Source organism: Ceratotherium simum, chromosome 25 (genome assembly GCF_057802395.1).
Source record: "Ceratotherium simum simum isolate JZ-2026a chromosome 25, ASM5780239v1, whole genome shotgun sequence".
Taxonomy (NCBI): Eukaryota; Metazoa; Chordata; class Mammalia; order Perissodactyla; family Rhinocerotidae; genus Ceratotherium; species Ceratotherium simum.
Window position 1 is genome coordinate 15,525,459 of NC_141924.1, and position 22,367 is coordinate 15,547,825.

General features: G+C 43.3%; 1 protein-coding gene across 5 annotated transcripts in view; it reads left to right on the plus strand.

Moving 5' to 3' along the window:
* LARGE1 (LARGE xylosyl- and glucuronyltransferase 1) overlaps window positions 1-22,367 on the plus strand; it is a 529,018-nt gene that overhangs the window by 107,837 nt on the left and 398,814 nt on the right. The window contains exon 2 of one of the 5 annotated variants that reach the window (XM_087448982.1): window positions 18,461-18,551. The exons of the other annotated variants lie outside the window; for them this stretch is intronic. The gene's annotated coding sequence lies outside the window, so the exon portion shown is untranslated. The remainder of the gene's footprint in view (window positions 1-18,460; window positions 18,552-22,367) is intronic. 5 annotated transcript variants of the gene reach the window in all.

The following is a 22,367-nucleotide window of genomic DNA, read 5'->3' on the forward strand; positions in this document are numbered from 1 at the left end:
ATAACTCATGAAGCAGGTGCTATAATTACCCTCCCCATTTTACCTATGAGGAAACTGAGTCATAGGAGGGGTAAGGGGTTTGCTGAAGTGCCTCTACTAATCTTGGATTAAAAAAAAAAGTGGGACACCCAAAGCCCGATTCATAAAACAAAAGTTCCCTCCTCCTCAGGTTCTCTGTGCTGCTTTTGGAAGTGTGTGCGCCACTTGAGAGCGGGTGGAAAGCCCTCCTGGAGAATTATTTCTGATGAAGGAGTTAGGGAGGGTATCATGGCGTCTGTGTTGTCACCTGCATCCTGGACCAAATGAAGCTGGCCTGGTGCCACTTTTCCATTGTACATCTTCCTCCAGTAAAAGAGCTTGGGGCGGCAAGGGCCTAAATGATTACATCACCCCCTCCAGATTAGACCTTTGAAAAATGTGTCAAGATCCTACATCCAGCGTTTGGAGCAGCATTTGTCAGTGTGCAAAATTCCGGATGCAAAAAAGTCTGTGTGTGTGTGTGTGTGTGTGTGTGTGTGTGTGTGTGTAAATGGAGACAAGGAAGGAGGCTGTCATCTGTTGAGTGCCTCCAGTGTTGGCTCTGTTCTCCCTTTCAAACCTGAGCAATACCCATAAGGTTTCACTTATTTCTTTTTCATGGATGCTTTTTATTATACGATATACGTGTTCATTTTGAAAGATAAATGCAGTTTGTGTGTGTTACGTCTACACTCACACGATTTCAGACATTGCCGGCTCCTTTACATTTATTGCCTGATATAATTCATGCAACATCCCTGTGCATTAGAATTATTGTTCCCGTTTTATAGATGGGCACAATAAAATGAAGGTGGGGGTGGGGAGGGATGGTTAGGGAACTTTTCCATGGTCTCAGTTGTAAATGGCAAAACTAGATGAGACTCAGATTCCTTTATCTTCAGAACTGGTGTTTACAGTTTACGGTGTATCTTCATTTTCCAAATCAAGGAGGATTCCAGAACTGAGAGTCACTCTATCGGTTAGGATGTATTTGGTTGTGAGGCACAGAATCCACAAATTGGCTTAGGCAGTTTAGGGAATATACTGGAAGTCCCCCGTAATTGAGAACTCCAGAGGTAGGGCTGACTTCAGGTGAGACTGTCTCCTGCAGTTTTCTAGACTGTGTCCTCTTCCAGATGCTTCTCTTCCCCCAGCCACTGTTGGACCTACAGTCATCGGAGCATCCGAAATGTGGCCCCCCCAAGCAACCCCTGTGGCATGCGAGCTCTGATTACACTGATTGTATAAGTTGATTGGAACCATGCACAGTACTTGAGGTGGGAGACTCCTCCCCAAACCCAAACAGCTGGGTAATCTGGGTCCTTTTGGGGAGAGGAAAGAGGAGAAAAGGCCTGTGGGGTGCACAAGCAGACGACAGTACCCAAAGGCCTCAGATGTCACTACAGCCAGGCAAGGGTGGAGCTGCGGAGGCTGGGTCAGGAGGAGGAGAGCGCAGGAGGCGCCGGCTGGCAGGGTCATGGCCTGGCAGGAGGGGCCTCCTCTCCTCCCCTTCTTCATCTGCCTGCTTCTTCCGGATTTACTTGAAATCCAGCCGCCCCCTCATCCACCCACCCCCATCTGTTTCTGATGCTCTTTGTAGGTTCCCACTTTAATTATCACCTTTCAAGATGCTTTTAGAAGAACCCAAGTCTCACTATGTCACCTTTCAGGTAGAAATTTCCCCTCCTCTTCTACTTGTCGCTTTCTCTGTTTCTTCGATTTTGCTGTTTTCTTTCTCTTAGCTTCTTTTATTGAGCTGTTCGCTGGCATGATAATTTTACAAGGAAAATACTGTTCCTGACACGTCTCCTCCTTTGATTTACTATTTTAGAGGTTTACTTTGCTTTTATATTAGAGTTTGGGGTTATTTTGGATGTTTCTCCCCCCCGCCAAGTGTGTTAGAGGTCCCAGCTTCCTCCAGGTTCCTCCCTGTCTAATATTTCAGATGCTTAGCTGTTTGTTGTTTATTCCTCATTGAAACTGACTCAGAAAAGATTCCAACAACATGTTCCGTTAAATTAGATATTGCAAGCATTTATGTATGTATTACCTGTGTAATATTTGAGTACTTAAATGTTTTAAGCATTATACATGTATTAACTTATTTAAACATCACAAGAACCCCTATGGGGTAGGTACAATTTTTATCATATTTTACAGATGAAGAAACTGAGGCCCAGAGACATCAATTGACTTGCACAAAGTCACACAGCCTATAGGTGTTAGAGGCGGGATTTGAACCTAGGTGGTCTGGCTACAGAGTCTACACTCTTAATCATTATGTCTACCATGTTTACAGACACACACACACACACAATTCCATATACATATATCCATTAATGTATATATATAATCATGCTGCAGAATCAGATTGGTTGCGTGTATATAAACATAAATATAAGTAAGTAATAGTAATTATTATTATGGCTGTGAGTAAATACAATACTTAGTGAATGCCGGGCATTGTGCTAATTGCTTTACTTAAGTTGTTCCCTGCTGAGCATTCAACAGCCCTACCACTTGCTGCTATTTGTCATCCCACTTTTTAGATGAAGACATCAAGGCTGAGAGATTAAATCATTTCTTAGGTGACACAGTTGACACAGATGGAGCCTGAATTTAAACCTCTTTAAAGATCAGTTCTCTTAAAGTAGGATCAGCGACAACTAGTCCCCTTCATGGAGTCCTATTCCACACTGAAGATGGAGGCAAACATTCCTTACATTGTCGCATTTTAACCGTCCTCTGCTATTTTGGCCTCATTTTATGTGAGTGGTGCTCCCTTGACTCTCGAGATTGTCCCACTTTGGATGACTGAGTCTACGGCTGCTGCCCAGATGAGGAAGCTGAGTTTGGAGAATTTGTGTGACTCGCCCAAGGCCATGCAGCAGTAAGAGGGTGGGTTGGGTTGGAACTCCGATCTGTCTGCTGGCAGAGCCAAGGCTCTCAACATTACAGCCACCTGGCCCCTCTGAGATTTGCTGCCTCCGTGCTCCTCCTGAGAGCAGTTTGGGCTGAAAAAGCTAGGTCTGTGGGCAGATGCTCCACACTCTAGCCCGAGCCCTCAAGGCCCTGCTGGTGGCTGGGTAATGCCAGGGCTTTGGGCCCCTCCTTCCCACCCACCCAAAAAGAATCAAACGGAGTCTCCATCATCGCCGCACGGTCTCCGTCAGCGTTTGCAAATTACTTACAGATTATATGCACAGACACGTGGGGCCCAACCTCGTACTTCATGGACCTGAATGTGAGTCCTGGGAAGCTCGTGGATACGTGAGTTTGGGGGGGGGGGGTATCTCATCAAACGTCAACTTATCATCTTCCAGCTTTCAGCCTTAGGATATCCAAGCCCAGTTTTCCCCTCAGCATTAATAAACTTCATTTTCCCTGTAGTTGTAGGAGAGAGAGGCCCTATGAAAAACTTGGAAACCAACATATATTCTTTTGCAAAAAATCCAAAACCAAAACAAAAGTTACCTCTATCAATTTCGTCGTTATTAGTTTTTCTTTATTTTTAGATCTATTTGCATGGAAGCAAGAGATTCTCACACCACCCCCTTCTTTTATGATTATGACAGAGAGGCAATAAAAGGACAGATGCTTAAGGAAAAAAAGTGGGAAGCTTGACTTATTTAAATAAGCAGAGATCTGCAGTGATGAGGAAATGATGCACACATGCCGCGTAGATTAGGCGATAAGTTGCAAAAAGTTCTATTTAGGGAAAAGGATTTTTCCCCATGTTCTTGGGGGAGGCAGGAGGGACTCTGAAGGTGACAGTAGCCATCCATATTCTAGAATAAAGCTGTTCTCCTAAGAGAAGTGGCGTTCTTCACTTCTCACACACAGCCTGTGCTGGGTTTCAGGTTTTCGAGTGAGAATCAGGCAGACGGGCCTTTAATTTCCTACAATGGAATTGTAATAAAACTAAGTTTAAGTCCAAATTTAAATAAATGTGGGGGAGCTGTTGGGAGCCGCTGCTCCCTGGTTTGGAGGGTTTTTTTTATGCAGTTGTTGTGGGTATTAGGTATGCGGGGCAGGAGCTGAGACTTAACTTTGCCCTTCTCATTTAAACTGGGAAAAGTCAAGTACCCTCTATCAGACGTGGTGGGGATGGCTGGTTCCTTTTCTTCCCAGGCTGTTATGTTTTTTAAATTGACAGCCCTGTAGTGATCCAGGGTGATGAGAGAGAGGGTGAAATTTTAAACTTCCAGAACATGTTTTGCACCTCTTCTTGGATCACTACTGTGAGTAACGATGCCCTATTGAGCACCTATGTCTGAGACGCCTTGAGAGTGTGTAAACAGCTCATAAATCTTCATGGCATTGCTTGTGATAGCTCTGCAGGTCACAGAACTCCCTCCTTTGGCCACACTCAGGGGTCTTTTGTTCTTTTGGTGAAAAACTCTTCTTGGATGTTAAATAAGCTAGTACTTGGCACAGACTGGATGCTCAATGTTAGTCTTTCCTGCCCCTCACCTTGGCCCCCCTTTTCCTCTCTTTTGTTTGTGGGTGGGGTTTTGGGGAAACCACTGGACATAGTGGGAAGGGAAGTCTGTGTTCTCCTGGGGAATCGGAAAATTTTGGGTCAGGAACCAGGAGAGAGAGACTGGTGTTGACAGTGGGGGCAGGGGGCTTGGCCACGCCTGCATTTCCTGTGGCGGCAAAGTCTCGAAGCTTATTGTGTTTTTGCTTGTGTGCTTGGTTTTTTGTTTTTGAACATGTGACTCTACTAGTCTGGTTTATAATGCTCCTTTAGGGCATGAAAGATGCTTCTCTTTCCTTCTTGTTCCCCCAACATCCTACCCTCTTTCGGGGGGTTCCCTAATAGATTTTCCTGGTTATACCTTTGCCTCCTAACATGTCTGGTTTTGTTTTCATTTGTTTGTTTGTTTTTGATTTTTTTTTTGAGGAAGATTGGCCCTGTACTAACATCTGTTGCCAATCTTCCTCTTTTTCTTTTTCCTCCCCAAAGCCCCAGTACATAGTTGTGTATCATAGTTGTAGAGTTGTAGCTCTTCTGTGTGGGACACTGCCTCAGCATGGCTTGATGAGTGGTGAGTAGGTCTGTGCCCAGGATCCGAATCGGCAAACCTGGGGCCGCTGAAGCAGAGTGCGTGAACTTAACCGCTATGCCACCGGGCCAGCACCATGCCTCCTAACATTTCTAATCTCCGAATGTCTGCAGCAGTTATAGGACGTTCTTTCCTATATAGGGTGAAAATCACCCTGGCTTGGGAACTGATGTGTCCGAGTCTGAACCTTGGCCCAGCTGCTGGCTAGCGGGGGGCGCCTGAGCACTCCACTTAGCCTCTCTGGCCTCACGTTCCCTGGATGGAAAAGAGAACAATTAATGATCAAGTCTACCCATCAGGGCTGTTGTGAAGATTGAATGAGATAATGTTGTCCAGTGCCTATCCTAGTGTGCAGGAGGCGCTTAACAGATAAGACACATATCTGTTAGACGCAAGTAAGATTTACAGTATTTTTCCTAGAAAAATAGTGGCAGTTGTTATTAGTGGTAGTAGTACTACTAGTAGGAGTATTAGGTGTACTAGTGCTGGTAGTAATAGTAGGAGTACTAGTAGTAGGAGCACTGGTAGTAATAGTAGGAGTAAGCTTTTGGCTTTAGCTTCCAGGTGGAAGCCTATAATGCTTTCCGTATAATTATCTGTCATATTATTATATAGAAAAATAATATGCTACTAATATTATGCTGATAATATATTAATAATATAACATATTATTTATTAATATTAATATTATTAGCAAATTATGCTAATAATAATATACTAATGATAATGCTACTTCGCAGCATTATTCTTTCAGAAATTTATCCATAAAATGCCCAAGAGGCTAATGATAAGCATTGTTAGCAAGAAAATGTTCTTCCAGACAGGTGAATTTCCAGATGAAAGGACTCTCTTCCCTTTAAGCAGCAAACTTTCCAAAAATAAAATAAAAACAAAAACGCATAATGATGTTATGGAAAATGTTCTAAACTTGCATTTTTCCCCCTTCTTGAACGGAAAAGACTGAATATTATCTAAACTTTTCCTCATGTGGCTCCCCTCACCCTTGTGCCATGCTGTAATCGCGGGAATTACTGCGATGAGAGGAACAGTTTGCCCCTACGGTAAATGGCCCCAGACCATCGTGCTTGTGCGGTTCTTGTGGCTGCTCTTGATTGTTCCTCTTCCCAGCCCCACTGTCAGCTGTCAGCGCTGTCAGACAGTCATCACCACAGCTGAATTGCCAGGTGCAAGTGTGGCTACAGCTTGTTCAGTCTGGAGCACATGGACTTTTTAATTTGAACTATTCGTCTCATCACTCATGAGCTTTTCTCATTTACTTCTAGAAAAGTAGGTTCTTTATTTAAAAGTTTTGTCTTTGTAGCTAAGACCAGTTATAAACAGAGCTCTTTCCTGTGTGTTAAGAAAATTTTGTATGGGGTATATAAAAAGAAAAGTTACTGCGTGTGTTTTTGGTAGAATTTTTACCTGATGTTCACCTTGAAAGGACATGTAACTGTGGGCATTTTAAAGAAAAAAAAAGGAGGATTGAAATTTCTGAAGTATTCTAAACAAATATGCTGGATATATGTATTGCTATGAAAAAAAGTTCAAAGCAGCTTTTGGAAATACCTGTCAATTATATCTTATATTTTGCTGAACTTAGGAAGTTGATGTGTCAAATTAATAGATTCTCTGGATGTAGAGTTTTTCAGTCTTTGTGACGGGCAGGATCAACTTAAACTTCGGTTGACTTCCACGAAAGCATAGCTTGGTCTTTCATCATCTATTTGAAGGCAAATAGATAGATGGAAATCTCTGGGTGGTATGAATTGTACGTATTTCTGCTGAGTTATAAATACGCCAAAGAAAAGAACCATCTTAGTTTTCTTTTTATTTGCTTAACAAATACTTACGGCTTTTGAAAGACTTTGGTATAGAGTTCCGAAGCTGAAAACGTTTTGGACTTAGAATAAGAAGACGGGGTTTAAATTCCTGTTGTGTCCTTGCCTGATTCAGCTGAAGCCCCTGAGACTCTGTTTCCCTCCACAAATAGTTATTGAGGGGTTGCTCCATTCCAGTTGCTCTGCCAAGTGCATGGACGCGACTGAGAACCAGCTGGACTCTCAGTCCCTCATGGAGTTGACAGTTGGTCAGGGCTTCTGTCATTCCCATCTTCCTGTTCAGTGTTTGGCCACATCTTCTTAAGATCTTATTATTCACTTAAATACATTTATGGTATTAAGAAATGTATACCACTCTCCATAAGTTGCAGATAACTGAAGAAGCCAAACTATGTTAACGTCTGGCTACATGCTGCTGCCAGCCAAAACCTCTCTGAATGGGAGTTCTCAGTTCCTTTGTCAAGTGTTAGAGGGCTGTAAGGATATACCAGCGCCATATTGAGGCTTGAAAAGCGAGGAAGTAACTTTCTCACGAAGTCCTTTTGAGCTAAGATAAGATTTTCAAAAATGGGATTAAGCGCTTGATTTAATGGATGGAGCTGAGCTCTGCCTGATGGGGAAGGCTTCACAGAGGAGGTGACTGTTGAGTGGGGCCTGGAAGGACAGTTAGACGTAGACCTGGCAGATAATTTGGAGAAAGAGCATTCCAAAAGGCTGGTCATAAAATTGCTTTTATTTGGTTTTGAAATGTACATTATTTTATATCTGGTGTCAAATGTGGAAGTCTGAAATTCTAGAAATTAAAAGACTTTTCAGAAGAATATTGAGACTTAACCATGGAGATCTGTCTTTAGAAAGATTTTGGGATAAAATGCGCTGGGGCCGGCCTTGTGGCCTAGTGGTTAAGTTCAGTACGCTCTGTTTTGGCGGCCTGGGTTCATGGGTTTGGATGCCAGGCACGGACCCACACCACTCATCAGCCATGCTGTGATGGTGACCCACATAGAAAATAGAGGAAGATTGGCACAGATGTTAGCTCAGGGCAAATCTTCCTCAGCAAAAAAAAAAAAAAAAAAAAAGGTCCTGATCAGTCCCCACCTGCTCCAATCACTTCTTGCAAAGGATGAACAACATCACCTCTTGGATTAAGGTCACCAGCCTGCACAGTGCTTTTTATTCCCTGAAATTTTCCTCTCCAGCACGTTTCCAGAGGTTTGGGTTGACTGGTAAGTCAGGGGTTTCAAAGATTTTCATTAGTTCCTGTTTAGTTTGCTTCCTTTAGTTTAGTTCCTGTTTTGGGTAAAAATAATATCAGCCATTAGTTGAAAGTAAAATGTGTTATTTACTTGATTTAGAAAGAAGTAAGCCCCTGCCCTCATGGAGGAGAAGAAAGATAATAATAAAATAACCTTGCAAATAAGTGTACGCTGGGAAGGTGGTAAGTGCGTGCTAGGAAGGAGGGGTATTCCTGAGGATGTGAGAAATGAGCCGAGACATAAAGGGGATGTTAAGGGGTTGGAGGAGAGAAGGATCTAGAGGGAGGAGAATGCTCGACCCCTCTAGAGGGAGTGTGGAGAGAGTTAGACCTCTGACCTCCCTTCGTGGTGACGCCTTATAAGGTCAGAATATTTCCTACCATTTCCCATCTCCTGGAAAAAGGATCCATCCTTTCCTAGGTAACTAACTTCTCCCAGCTCTGGAGAGTCTGAAATGGAATTCCAAGGGCTGCGACTATGACTGAATGTGACTAATTCCTCAAAAGAGAAGTGCCCTTTGGCTATGGAGTGGCAATATTGAATCTTACCTTGATAGCTCATGGTGGGGCAATTTGGAGAGAAATATGTTGGCGATGCTTTATTATTCCAATTAATACACTTGAATAAGAATCTTGGTGTTCCTTTGCATTATAAAATGAATGTGAGAGGAAAAATTTAAGTTTCCCTCCTAACAAGAGCCTTATTAAAACTTGGAAAGCCACCTTCTAGGCATCTGAAGAATGTACCCCGCTTACGCACAAGACAATGAGCTTCTTGAAGAATTCTTCATTTCCTAACGATCTTGAGTTTTATAATTTAAAAGCATGTTTTTGCCACCTATAGGATTAAAAAAATAAAATAAAAAAGAGGCTGTCAGAGGTAGCCTCCAGGCAATTTAATGCTGCCTGTGGCTTCCCACATGGAGCATTTTAAATGTTCCTTGCCATTCTCTTTTCTTTTATTTCTTTCACCATCCTGCCCTGGTCATGGCGACTTAATACAGCATGGGTGGAAATATCTACTCCTTGTTTGCACGGAAATAGCGCACAAATTGGAACAAATAGCATTTCCTTTCTCTCCTGACAACTTGGATTTTTTTTTTTTTTTTAAGTGGCTTTGATAAGAGTCAGGGCCAAATTATTAAATCACCAGGGTGACCCTTTCTGTTCATCAGCCGCTAATGAACTTAGGAAATTGGCATCTCATCTGGCAGACAGACTCATTTTGTTTGACAAACAGCTTAAAAGTATTTGTAAACAAGAACAAATTGGGGTGTGTATTTTCCCAACTGGCTCTGTGACCATTACACGTAGGTTTTAGAGGTTTTTTCCTTTTTAAACTTCTCAGAGATTTGTAGAAACGAAGCACTGAATTTCTTCACGTCTTGGTTATTTCCACTGTGTTGTCAGCCTGGTGGACCTCGTGCACAGCAGCCATTCTAGAATTAACTGGTGCAGTGTATTAGAAAGAATGCTAGAAGGTGTGCACGTGAGATGCAGTTTGACTAATTACTCATCAGGCGACTTTATTGAGTTATTTAACATCTTTGTACCTCATTTTCTTAATTCATAAAATAAATAGTAAATTTATGTAAAATGATGTATATATGTATATCGTGTGTGTGTATATACACTATTATTTATAGTATGTATACTGTATGTATAGATACTGTATATGGCATATACAGTTTGTGTAAATATAAACTATATATGCATATGTATATGTGTGTATGTGTATAATTGTGTGTATATGTCTATATCTATATCTAACCTATAAATAAAGGTTCATTTTGTGCCTATTAGTACCTGCAACTATCTCCTGAAAGCAGAAGGGCAGACTTCTTTGATGGTAGAGTATCAATTTCATTATAACTTTTCAACGTATTATTTAATCTTGCGTTGGAGTACCTAAACTCTGAAGTGGTTTAAAAAGTAAATTAGAGCAGTAGACATCTCTACCTCCAATTTCTGTTCCCTCAAATTTAGAAGGAAATTCAGCAGTTCTTTAGTTAACTGCCGCGGGTCCCCACTCTGTGATCAGGAGGTCTGGTGGACAGTAACGTTCTGGAGTGACATTGCTGAGTTGACATTCTTGCCCCGTCACCTCCGGGCTGCGTGGCTTTGGGCACATGGCTTCCTTTCCTCTTCTCTAACGTGGAGATGGTGCTACCTGACTTACAGGGTTGGATTTCAGTAAGACACTGCATGTAAACCACTTAAAATACAGCACTTGGCACAAAGATATGGTTCATTATATGATAGAAAATGCTGCTGTTAACAAGATGACAGCTACTAGTCATGTTTTTCTTTATTCATTGGCAATAAAGCAATTATTGCTGTTGTTAAACAAAACAAAATGGGAAAAAGTTTCTAATTAAACTGACTATTGTGGGGGCTCAAAGGAGTCTGGGTTGACTTCACCAAAGTGGTGGTTCCTGAAGGATGGATTGGAGGTCCTCATGAATCGTCCCTCACACAAGGAAAAAAAAAGAGAGAAGAAAATGAAAGATTGCCTTAGTGGTTAGTATCGATTGGCTTTGTCAACTTTGAAGTTCCTTTTGAGTACAGAGGTCTTCTTGTTCATCCATTGACGAAAGAAGTCTGTCCCCCTCCACCACCCCTTCCTCCAGCAGAGCCTGGTGATCAATAGCCTCCAGGGGATTTAGAGCCACTTCTCTGCACAGATTGTCAGAATCACGCAGTGGCACCAACACTGCCGTTGTCTTGTTCCACGACTGTGTCCTCTGTCACTATCTAGATTGTAAGCACCGTTTCTCATACACAGTGGGCTGCAGTGGATATTTGTTTGCTTAAATTAACAGACAACCCTTCTGCCGAGAGTACCTCTAGCGGACATCTCTGCTTCCTTTCAGGGAAATTCTCATTTCTCAGCCTTCTTTCTCTTTTCTCACCCCTTGCCTCCAATCTGCCTTCTAGTAAATCTCAAATTGCTCTTTCAAAATTGTCTTTTCCTAAAAAAACTAGTCCCTGCTTAAAGGGACTCACTCTGATGAGAGCGATCCACACCCAAGTAAGTAAAGGTATTTTGCTAAGTGCTATGTTAGAAGACCCAGAAGACAGGTGTTGGACCCCTTCTAGGAATGTCTTGACTTTTAGGAGACTTAGTTTTTTTATCTAGAAACTGGAGACAATAGCATTTGTGTTTTTTAATCTGTAAACTGGGAACAGTAGCACTTGTGTCATGGGATTATTGTGTAGATTAAACCAAGCAAGGCACTGGAGTATCCTGCCTGATGTGGTTGTGTCTGGAAATTGCTCAGGATAAATAAAGGTGACTGGTGGAATCTTTTTTTTTCCCAACTTGATTCTTTATTTTGGTAAGGGCTCATCTATGTTATTGTGACTGTCCTGATGTCACCGATTGTTTTTTAAGTTGACGGATAATTCATATACCATCAATTTCACCCCTTTAAAGTGTGCAATTCAATGGTGTTTATAGTCCATGGTTTTATATATTTAGTATAGTCACAAGATTGTGTTACTTTCACTTCTATTTAATTCCATAACATTTTCATTCCCCCCAAAAGAAACCTTATAGTCATTAGCAGTCACTCTCCATCCTCCTCTTTCCCGAGTCCCTGGTAAACACTTTCTGTTTCCGTGGATTTGGACTGGGAGACTCTTGAAGGGTCTCTCTCTCTCCCATCTTGAAACCTTCCAAATCTTGCATCTTTCCATATTTAGGTCTGTTAAACATTTTTTTAAAATGTAGGTTGATTTGATGATGATGATGAAGAAAAAGAAAAAACTGGAGCAGTAGAGCAAGATGACGACTCCGTGTCTAGACTAAATTTTGTCCTTTGCTTTCTGGATACCTTTGGACATGCCATTCCCTTGTCTGAGCCTCAGGATTAGAGAACTGCTCCTTCCCCAGCCTCTCTTTTAGGCTTAAACTCAGTGATTTTGATTCTGTGCATATAGATATTGATTTGCTTTAAATATGTGCTTGTTGGGGCCGGCCCGTGGCTTAGCGGTTAAGTGCGCTCTGCTACTGGTGGCCCAGGTTCGGATCCCGGGCGCGCACCGATGCACCGCTTCTCTGGCCGTGCTGAGGCCACATCCCACATACAGCAACTAGAAGGATGTGCAACTATGACATACAACTATCTACTGGGGCTTTGGGGAGAAAAAGGGATAAAAAGGAGGAGGATTGGCAATAGATGTTAGCTCAGGGCCGGTCTTCTTCAGCAAAAAGAGAAGGATTGGCACATGTGTTAGCTCAGGGCTGATCTTGCTCACAAAAATAAATAAATAAATAAAAATAAAAATAAAGAAATAAATATGTGCTTGTTCTTTAAGTTTCTAGCCACTGTCTCTTATCTACTAAGCCAGAATTGCCTTCTTTTTTCAGTTTCAGTGTTCCATATCAATGAAAATAAATAAATATGTGGTGTATATTTAGTTGCGTGTGTGTATAAAACAGTGGCATTTTTTTTTCAGGCAGCTGTCTCGTGAGGACTAATGAGATCATTCATGTAAATCACTTAGCACAGGGTTTGGCACTTAGTAAGTGCTGGATAAAAATTCTTTGCTAGGTGAATGATATGTCACCTTGGGTAGACCAGTTGACATTCGCCCATGTGAAACGTATTAAATCTGTTGTCCCAAATGATCCCAGTTGGAAGCTTCCTTGATCTTGGGATGGGGCCTCGGATATCTGCTTCCTTTCCCTCTTTGCCTTCCCTGGTTTCTGGAACATGTCAGTGTGAAATTATAGATTTGGAAAAACAAATGTCGTGAGAGGAGCCATTTACCTTATCCTGCTCTCCTCAAGTGGCATGGGAAATGAAAAACGTCCAAACTAAGACAAATTTATTGGATACCAGAACCACCAGGCTATTGATTCTTAAAGCCAGACAGCAAGGTTATGAATTGGGTGATAAAAATGGAAAGCATTTAGCTTGACTTCCAAGACGAGGACGACTTTGTGTGTTATCACAGCTACTGGGTGCTCCTGACAGGCCCACAACTAATGAACTAGCACTTATTAACTACGTTGTTTACTTTATGTGCCGCATCTGTCTAATGTGTTGTGGGAATGAGATATATCTGAACGATGTGATTTTTTTTTCAGAGAAGCCTGGATGCCTGAGATTTAATCTCTAACTATGAAGGAACGTTAGCTGAAAGTTCTTACCTGGAGCTAGAAGAGGAAGAGATGGGTAGAAGCCATGAATGGTTCTGCACCCCTGCAGAGGAGGGATTTATATCTCCTGATGGATTTGGGAACTGATAAGCAGATGCTGTGTTTGGGGTGTTAGAGATCAGTTATGGAACCCGCATTTATTTTAATGGGCTGCTGAGGCCCTGAGGTGTGTACAGCCAAGTCACAGAGTAAGTTGTTGGCTGAGCATCGCTAGAACTAGATTTCCTGAAGCCTGGTTTTATGCTCATTCTTTCACACCATTTAGAATGTTGAGACCTGTGGTAGCTTTCAGGCCATCCTGTCCATCCTCCAGCTGCCTTGAGTCAGTCCTGCTGCTGTTTGACAGGTGGCCTCTGGGGACTGGGTACCCCTGACCCCATGGAACTGAAATGCCTCTTTCTGAGTGCTTCGTGGTGGTTTCTTTTCTTGACTTTTGCATGATGGTGAAGGTAACCATGAAGGGATGAATTCTGTCCCCCCAAAATTCATATGCTGAAGTCCTAGCCCCCAGTAACACAGAATATGTCCTTATTTGGAAATCGGCTCATCAAAGATGTAATTAGTAAAGATGAGATCATACTGGATTAGGTTGGGCCCTAATCTGACTGATGTCCTTATAAAAGGGGAAATTTGGACCCAGACACGCACACAGGGGGAATGCCATGTGAAGCCTGGAGTTGTGCTGCCGCAAGCCAAGGGACCACCAGAAGCTCAGAGAGAGGCCTGGAGGAACAGGTCCTCCCCTGGCGCCTTCAGAGGGAGCAAGCTCACACCATGATCTTGGACTTAGAGCCTCCGGAACTATGAGAAAATTAATTCCTGCTGTTTAAGGCACCCAGTTTGTGGCGCTTTGTTACAGCAGTCCTAGGTAACTAATGCAGTAACCCAAAGCATTCTATACCATGAAAGTACAATTAGTTACCAGAGGAGAAAAAGTAAAGAGTAAACTGTACCTTCTTACCCCCTGCCAGTTCTTTTGTTTTTTAATTATCAAACTGTCATTAAGTACTTGATTAATTAATATTCATTGTATAGTTGCTCTGTGTCAGATAACATGCTGGGCACCTTTCCACCATGTTTAAGCCTGATTCTAGCCCATACTATGTGTGTAAGGTGTGACATGTTACTGAACCCACACTGAGCCGTGGTTTTCTCATCTGTATGGTGGAATAATGATTCACAAATCTTAGAGGAGTCTTGAGAAGATTAATTGAGATGTAAATGTTAAGTGCCTTGCATAGAGCCAGGCTCTATGACTGTTGCTACTCTAGCTACCATAGCTACTGTTGCTCGAGTTTCCCAGGTGTGAGGTTCTAGAAATTTTTAAAATCATTATTAACAATAAAGATACATCCTTATGTGCATAGAGCAAAGAGACTTAGATAACCTTAAGAAAATTCATTCTTCTCAAACAAGTACTTGTACACAAGTGTTCATAGCAGCACTATTCACAAAAGCCAAATGGTGGAACCAACCCAAATGTCCATCAACCGATGAATGGATGAACAAATGTGATATATCCATGCAATGGAATATTATTCTGCCATAAAAAGGAATGGCATACTAATAAGACATGCTACAACATGGTTGAACCTCAAAAACATTAAGTGGAAGAAGCCAGGCACAAAAGGCCACAAATTGGATGATTCCACTTATGTGAAATAGCCAGAATTGGTGAATCCATGGAGACAGAGAGAAAATTGGTGGTTGCCAGGGGCCAGAGGTGGGAGAAAATAGGGAGTGACTACTTAGTGGTTATGGGATTTTCTTTGGAGTGATGAAAATTTTTTGGAGTTACATAAAGGTGGTGGTTGCACAACAAACATCATGATTGCACTAAAGGTCACTGAATTGTACTTGTTAAAATGGTTAATTTTATGTTACATGAACTCAATAAAAGGAAAAAGCTATTTTTGTTTAATCATAAGGATATTTCTGTGGCCCAAATTAGGGGAACATTGAACAAGGGTTAAAAGCTATAACTATTGGGAGCCATCACACAGAATAATTCAAATATCTTGAAGTCAGGAGGCCCTTTGGCCTGTACTCTTTATTCTTAGAGAGACTTTTCTATGACCTGAAGCAAGTGATGTTTCTGTCTAAAAGAGGAATTTCCTTCATACACACTGAGACCAACCATGATATGTCCCCTGCACCCAGAGGTCCCATCCCTCAGCACAGTGCTGCCCAGCCATCTGAGTCCTCGGGCTGCTGTAACACAGGACTGTAGACAGAGTGGCTTGTAAACAATGGAAGCTTATTTCTCACAGTTCTGGAGGCTGGAAGTCTGAGATCAGGGTGCCAGCATGGTCAGATTTTGGTGATAGCCCTCTTCCCATTTGTAGACTGCTGATTTCGCCTTGTATCCTCACATGGCGGAAAGAGTCCCTTTTATAAAGCCACTGATCCCATTCGTGGGGCTCCACCCTCGTGACCTAATTACCTCCCAAAGACCCCACCTCCTAGTACCATCCTATTGAGGATTAGGATTTCAACATCTGAATTCTGGGGGGGACACATTCAGTCCATGGCACCCACATATGGACCAAATCAGCATTGTGTCAACAAGAAATGTCCCCCCAAACAAGACATGGCTCTTGGCCCAGCCCCAGCCAGGTCTGCCACCAGAAGCCTTCAGGTTGGCCTCTGGGCTGCACTTCTCCTCCAGCTGACCCAGTCCTCATACTCTCCCCAGAGTTGTTAGTTTCCTTAACCACAGATGCTGTAATTCCTGCTCAGGAGTCTTCAGTGACTCCCCAGGGGCTGTAGAAGGAAGTTCAAGTTCCCCATTGTTTAGCGTTCAAGGCCTTCCCAGTCTCATTACCTGACTCAGGAAGGAGTGGTTGGCTGCCGTCCCCTGGTCCTAGGCATCACTTTGCACTTTTCTGAATGGTTCCCTCTGCCAGGAAGGACTTCTCTTTCCTTCTCAGCCTTCTGAAATTGTGCCAGCCTCTTTGGCTCAGCTCAGATGTTTTCTCCTGCGAACCGTGTCTCTCCTGGTCCTGTCTTGTGTTCATGGCCGTGATGTTTGTGTCTGTCCGTCCCGTGCATTCTCACAAGGCTCCTCAAGGCCAGGAGCCCTGTCGTATCCATCTCTGTATCCCCAGCACCAAGCTCTGGGCCTGGAATAGAGTCTACGCCCCATAAACATGAGCTACGTGGAATGGGATGATGGCACGGAGTAGAGAAAGGGAAAGGAATAGCTGCCTCTTTTTACCATTTGTCACGAGAGGTATTTACATAAAATCTCCCCAGGCCTTGGAACGTGGAGGAAAAATAGACTCTGCGAGTTAGACACGTAATCCTCCAACAGTCGGGAAGACTGGAGTGCATTTTGCAGTATCGGCCCTTGTTAAATGCTTATGAGTGTTTGCTTAAGCAGAATGGAAATGTGAGGCAGGCCTGCCTAAATCATCCCTTTCCAGAATGAAAATCAAAAGAACGAAGACCAAAACACTCCAATGGGTGACTTCACGGGTAGCCTCATGGATGTGATTAAGAGCTGATTTAACATTCTGAAGAAAAACATAAAAATCAGCCTTCTCGGAGCTGTCGTCTGACCCCAGGAAAAGTGTATATCCTCAGGAAAGATCAATTTGCATAAAGATCTGTTTGGCAAGGCATTGTTGAAAGAGGTTAATATTGTAAGTGGAAATTTTTGATTGCTTCTCGATTCTTTTCATTCTTTTTGCCTCTCCACCTGTGTCACCCCAGAGAGAGCTCTGTGCTCAAAGTCATAGTCACATCACCCGCCTATCAGCATCTCTATTAAAGTTGAGGTCATAGTCACATCACCCGCCTATTAGCATCTCTATTAAAGTTGAGTTCGTGCCCTGAAAAAGCAGAATCCAGGTTGTAGGGTATAATGTGAGGGGTGGAACTTAAGAAGGGTACCTGGGGTGCAGGTCAGTGCGCTCCACTTCCCCAGGCGGAGGGAGAGGACTTTGGAGGGAATGATGACCACCATGAATTTGTGGTTCTTCCTGGCATGTGCCCCACGGAAACATGCTCTGAGCCCTTTAATGAGGGAAGGGTCCCCCCTGAAGAAGTGGTACCTTCCTCAGAGCAGGGTTTCTCAACCTCAGCCCTATGGTCATTTGTGGCTAGATAATTGTTTGTTGTGGGGCTGTTCTGTGTCTTGTAAGATGTTTGTCAGCATCCCTGGCCTCTACCCACTAGATGCTAGAAGCACCCCATTCTCTCCAGTCTTGGTGATCAAAAATGTCTCTAGATATTGCCAAATGTCTCTGGGCGGAGGTGCGGGTGTGATACAAAATCACCCCCAATAGAGAACCACTGTTTTTGAGGCTCACCCTATAGATACATGTTAGTCCAGTAGGAAGAGGAGGCAGCAGGCAGAAAGGCAGAGAAGAGTGGGGGTCCTGCATGGGAAGGCGTGACGGGCGTGGAACTGGAGGGATGCAGTTGGCAGGAGTCAGATTGTGGAGGCCTTTAAGCCATGCCAAGGAAAGCAGTTGGGTTTGAAGTCAGAAGTCATGGGGTTAACCCCAGTGCCCCTCTTCCCAGCTGTGTGACCTGAGTCTCTTAACCTTTTGAGCTCGGTGCCCTTATCTGTGAAGTGGAGTTGCACAGATTGTTCGTAAAGCCTGAGTGAATTGAGGCCATGTGAAGTGTCAATATAGTACTTGGGTATCCTACTGCCCAATAAATGTTGTCTTCTTTCCTGAGTGCTCTCACATCCAGTTAAATCCAGTTCTCTCTAGCTCTGCCGCCACCAGCTCAGGCTGCTGTTTATCTAGCCAGTATTACTGCAAAGCCTGCCGGGCTCTCTGCCTCAACTCTGTTCTCAAGCCTGTAGCCGGTCTTACTTCCCTAAACAGGATGATGCGAAGGCTTAGAAAGTATTTAAACCTGTGCTGCCCAGCGTCGTGGCTCTTGAGCGCTTGAAGTGTGGCTAGTTCAAATCGAGGTGTGCTGTTAATACAAGGTGCGCTTTGGATTTCGAAGGCTTAATATGAGAAAAAGAGTGTAAAATATCTCATTGATAATATTTTATATTGATTACATGTTCAAATGTTAATATTTTAGACATGCTAGGTTAAATAAAATATCTTACTAACTTCTCTTATTTCTTTTTACCTTTTTGAAGGTGGCTGTGGAAAACAGGATGAGTTTTGTAAGAGTTGCTGTTGTCTTATCCAAGGAAGCGTATTGGCTCTTCATCAGAGAGTCATTTCCTGGTACTAAGTTTTGAGATATAATTTCTTTCACGGGGCAGGCCCTTTTTAAAGAATGGAAATGGACCCTTTATAAAGAGCAGTGACATATTGAATAATGTGTTCGGCACAGTTTATTTTTTTGTTCCTGGTGGATCTTAGGATGTGCTTTCCCTTTTAATAGTTCTTTTGCTAATATACACCGCCTTGAGACAGGACCAGGACACGCCCATATCTGTTAGTTCCCTCTCCTGTTTGTTATGGACTGAATGTTTGTGTCCCCCTAAACCATATGTTGAATCCTAACCCCCACTGGGATGGTATTAGGAGGTGGGGCCTTTGGGAGGTGATTAGGTCAGGAGGGTGGAGCCTTCATGAATGGGACTAGTGCCCTTATGAAAGAGACTCCAGGGAGCTCCCTCGCCTTTTCCACCATGTGAGGACACAGCAAAAAGATCACGATCTATGAACCAGGAAGAGGGGTCCTCACCAGACACGAAATCTGCCAGCGCCTTGATCTGGGCTCCCCAGCCTCCAGAACTGTGAGAAATAAATGTTTGTTGTTTAAGCCACCCAATCTATGGTATTTTTGTTGTAGCAGCACAGCTGGACTAAGACACCCTTTTCTCTGCTTTGTGGATATCTCAGCAAGGAGGTAGTAGTGTCCGTACTGAGAATTTGGTTGATCAAGCAGCTAAAATTCAACTAATTCATTTTAATGTTTTAATGCTACTATAGCCTCTCGCATTGCCGTGTAATCATATTTTGGATTTCACTGGACCTCCCTCGACCCTGGAAACAACTCTTAGTACTTGGTAGCTTTTAACCTAACAGAGACAAGACAGACAACCCTCAGGCTGCAGGTAGCGTGTCCTAACGGCAGAGTTGTGTGAAATGGGTGGTTGAAGACTGGATCGGAGACCCTAGTGAGGCCTCTGCCCTTGATCTGGGACATCATAGTGGTTCCGAGGGCAAGAGGACATGTTTCCCTGCGGCAAGAGAATTTGACTTCACAGCAGGGACAAGACAAACTAAGGTGGCGGGAATGGACCCTTAGAGTCCTTAAAACACAGTGAACTCTAAGTTTTCAATGTTTGTTCCAAAGCATATTGCAAGTGGCTTTTGTAGTTCACATGATCAATTTTTAAACAGTGCCTCCAAGGCTAAATGGCGTGCTCTAAATGAAAAAAGAAATCAGGAGCATCGGGTTGACAAGCCAAAGGATCATCTGCAGGAGGGAGACGCTTTGGGGCCTGCCGTGCAGAGAAGAGAAGGAAGGAGGAAGTGACTGTGTGATAGGCTGTCAGGAGGGATGCTCCAGACCCAGAGAGGGCAGCCACACGCCTCTTGTGTGTTCTCCCTCGTGCAGCAGAGGAAGGAGAGGATGTTACCAAAGCATACTTTGCAAGTGAACTCAGATATAACAAAGGGTCACTGAGGGGCACACCAGCGCTGTGGGGACCTACTCGAGGCACTGTGCGGATTTTGTTTCTCATAGATGTTGTACACTCAGGCAGCTGGTTGGCAGGTTTTTGTTTAAAAAGGGCTTATTCAGAGCCAGCCCTGATGGTCTAGTGGTTAAAGTTCCGCACTCTCACCACTTCGGTGGCCCGGGTTCATTTCCTTGTTGCGCAACCACACCACTCATCTGTCAGTTGCCATGCTGTGGCAGTGGCTCACATAGAAGAACTAGAAGGACTTACAACTAGAATGTACAACCATGTACTGGGGCTTTGGGGAGGGAAATTAAAAAAAGAGGAAGATTGGCAACAGATGTTACCTCAGGGTCAGTCTTTCCCAGCAAAAGTAAATAAATAAATGAAAAGGTCATATTGAAACAATAATAGGGTGACAGCAAGGTACCTCTTGGCTGAGGCTCTCCCATCACCTTCATTCATTCAGTGTTCATTGATTCAGTGAAGCCTCCCATGTGCCTGGGTAGCCATTGAATATAGAGCAGTCATGGTTTTTGCCCAAGTGGAGGTTAAAATCTAGTGAGTACGGCAGCCATTAAACAAGTAATTGATTAAATAATTGTATAATTCCAAAATTTGATAAGCTTTATAAAGGAAATAACCATAGCATGGTGATAAAGTGAGAGGGGAAGGGTACTTAGGCATGGAATTGTCTGGGAAGATCCCTCTGATTGACAGCATTCAAGATCTAGACTTGAAGAATGAGAGGGACTCAGTCAAGCAAAGAGGAGTGATAAGCATTCCAGGCAAACGGATTGCACTTGCAAAGGCCCTGAGACATATTCCAGGAGTGAAGGGGCCAGTGTGGCTGGAGTAGAGCAGAATTAAAGGGAGAGTGGCCAGAGATGAGACCCTAGAGATAGTTAGAGGTCAAACCATATAGATCCTTATAGACGTAGCAAAGAGTTTGGGATTTATTTTAAGAGCTGAGGAGAAACGGTGAATAATTTCAAGTGTGATCTGAGTTAGGAAGCTACTACAGTAGGCATGAGCGTGAGATGATGGTGGCTTGGATTCATATAGTGGCAGTAAAACTGGAGAGAAGTGGATGGGTTGTTGGAAAGGATACATGTTTTGGAGGTAAAAATGGCAGGATTTGAGGATGTGTGGATTTGACAAGATGAGAGGGAGGAGTGAGGAGTTGAGAATGGCTCCTAGGTATCTACTTTGAGCAATGGAGTAGATGATGATGTCCTTTATGGAGATGGGAAAGATCTAGAGAGGAGTAGGTTTGGAAGGGAAATTTGGGAGTTGAGGTCTGAGGTGCATGTGGTAGAGGAAGACTGTGGTTTATGTGAATCTGGAGGTCACAGGAGAGGCCAGAGCTGGAGAGAAATGTGGGAGTCATCAGCCTGGAGATTGTTTTACAAGACATTGGAATGGGGGATCTCACTTGGGGAGAGAAAAAGAGATGGGTCCCACACTGAATCCTGGAACACTCCTGGAATTTACCATTCACAAAAGAGGAGATTTGAGGAGAAAAGGAGTATGTGAAATAAGTATCTCAGCGGATAGGAGAGTGAGTTTACCAGACTAAGGTAGTAGCATCTCTTAGCAGTTGACTGCCCAGTTGAAGTCAGAAATGATTAAAGGGAGTGAATCTGATAGCGTGATTTCCTACTCCAACATTTGACTTCTCAAGTAAAGCATGGAGAAAAAGTTTGATTGCATTCGTCTGAATCATTGGATTTTTCCAGTCTAGTACAATTGGAAAGAAAGAGGTTGGTGGGCAGTGTGCATGCTTGCAGAGGGAGGTTATAATAATGAACCATGGCATCTAAGCCGAATAAGAGAGACTATAAAGAAAATCTAGAGCTGGATGGATAGTGATAAAGAAAGCCATTGGATTGGGGTTCATGAAGACAGTGAAGAATTTGCATAATGGCAGCCTGGGGAGGCTAACAGAGGGGGCTGGGTGGAGGTTGATGGTGACATTTGAGATTTTGGAGGTTGTGCTGCATTTGGTGACACCAAGTTCTAGAATGTTAACCTGGTCTATGTGAAGTGGCAGATATTTTGAATTGGCCCGTTTTGTCATAGAATTGAGGTAGAGAGCTGGAAGAATCTGTGGTGGGAACTAAAGTCTTCCAAGAATGAGAGGAGTGACCAGGAGTTGCCAAATGACAGTGACAAGGACGGAGAGAACGGTGGTGAGCCACCGAGGAACAGGGTCTTCATAAGAGGGAGAGGCAGTAAGATTCCATAGAGACGGCTAGGAGCCAGAAGGACAGAGATCCACCTTGGAGCCCTTAGGTTGCCTTGAGAAAGTAGGGGAAAGGCTTTTCCTTTGGGGAAAACAGTGATCCAGGGGACAGCTATGCTTTCACACAACAGCAGGAAGTAGAATGAAGTGAGAGGGAGTTGA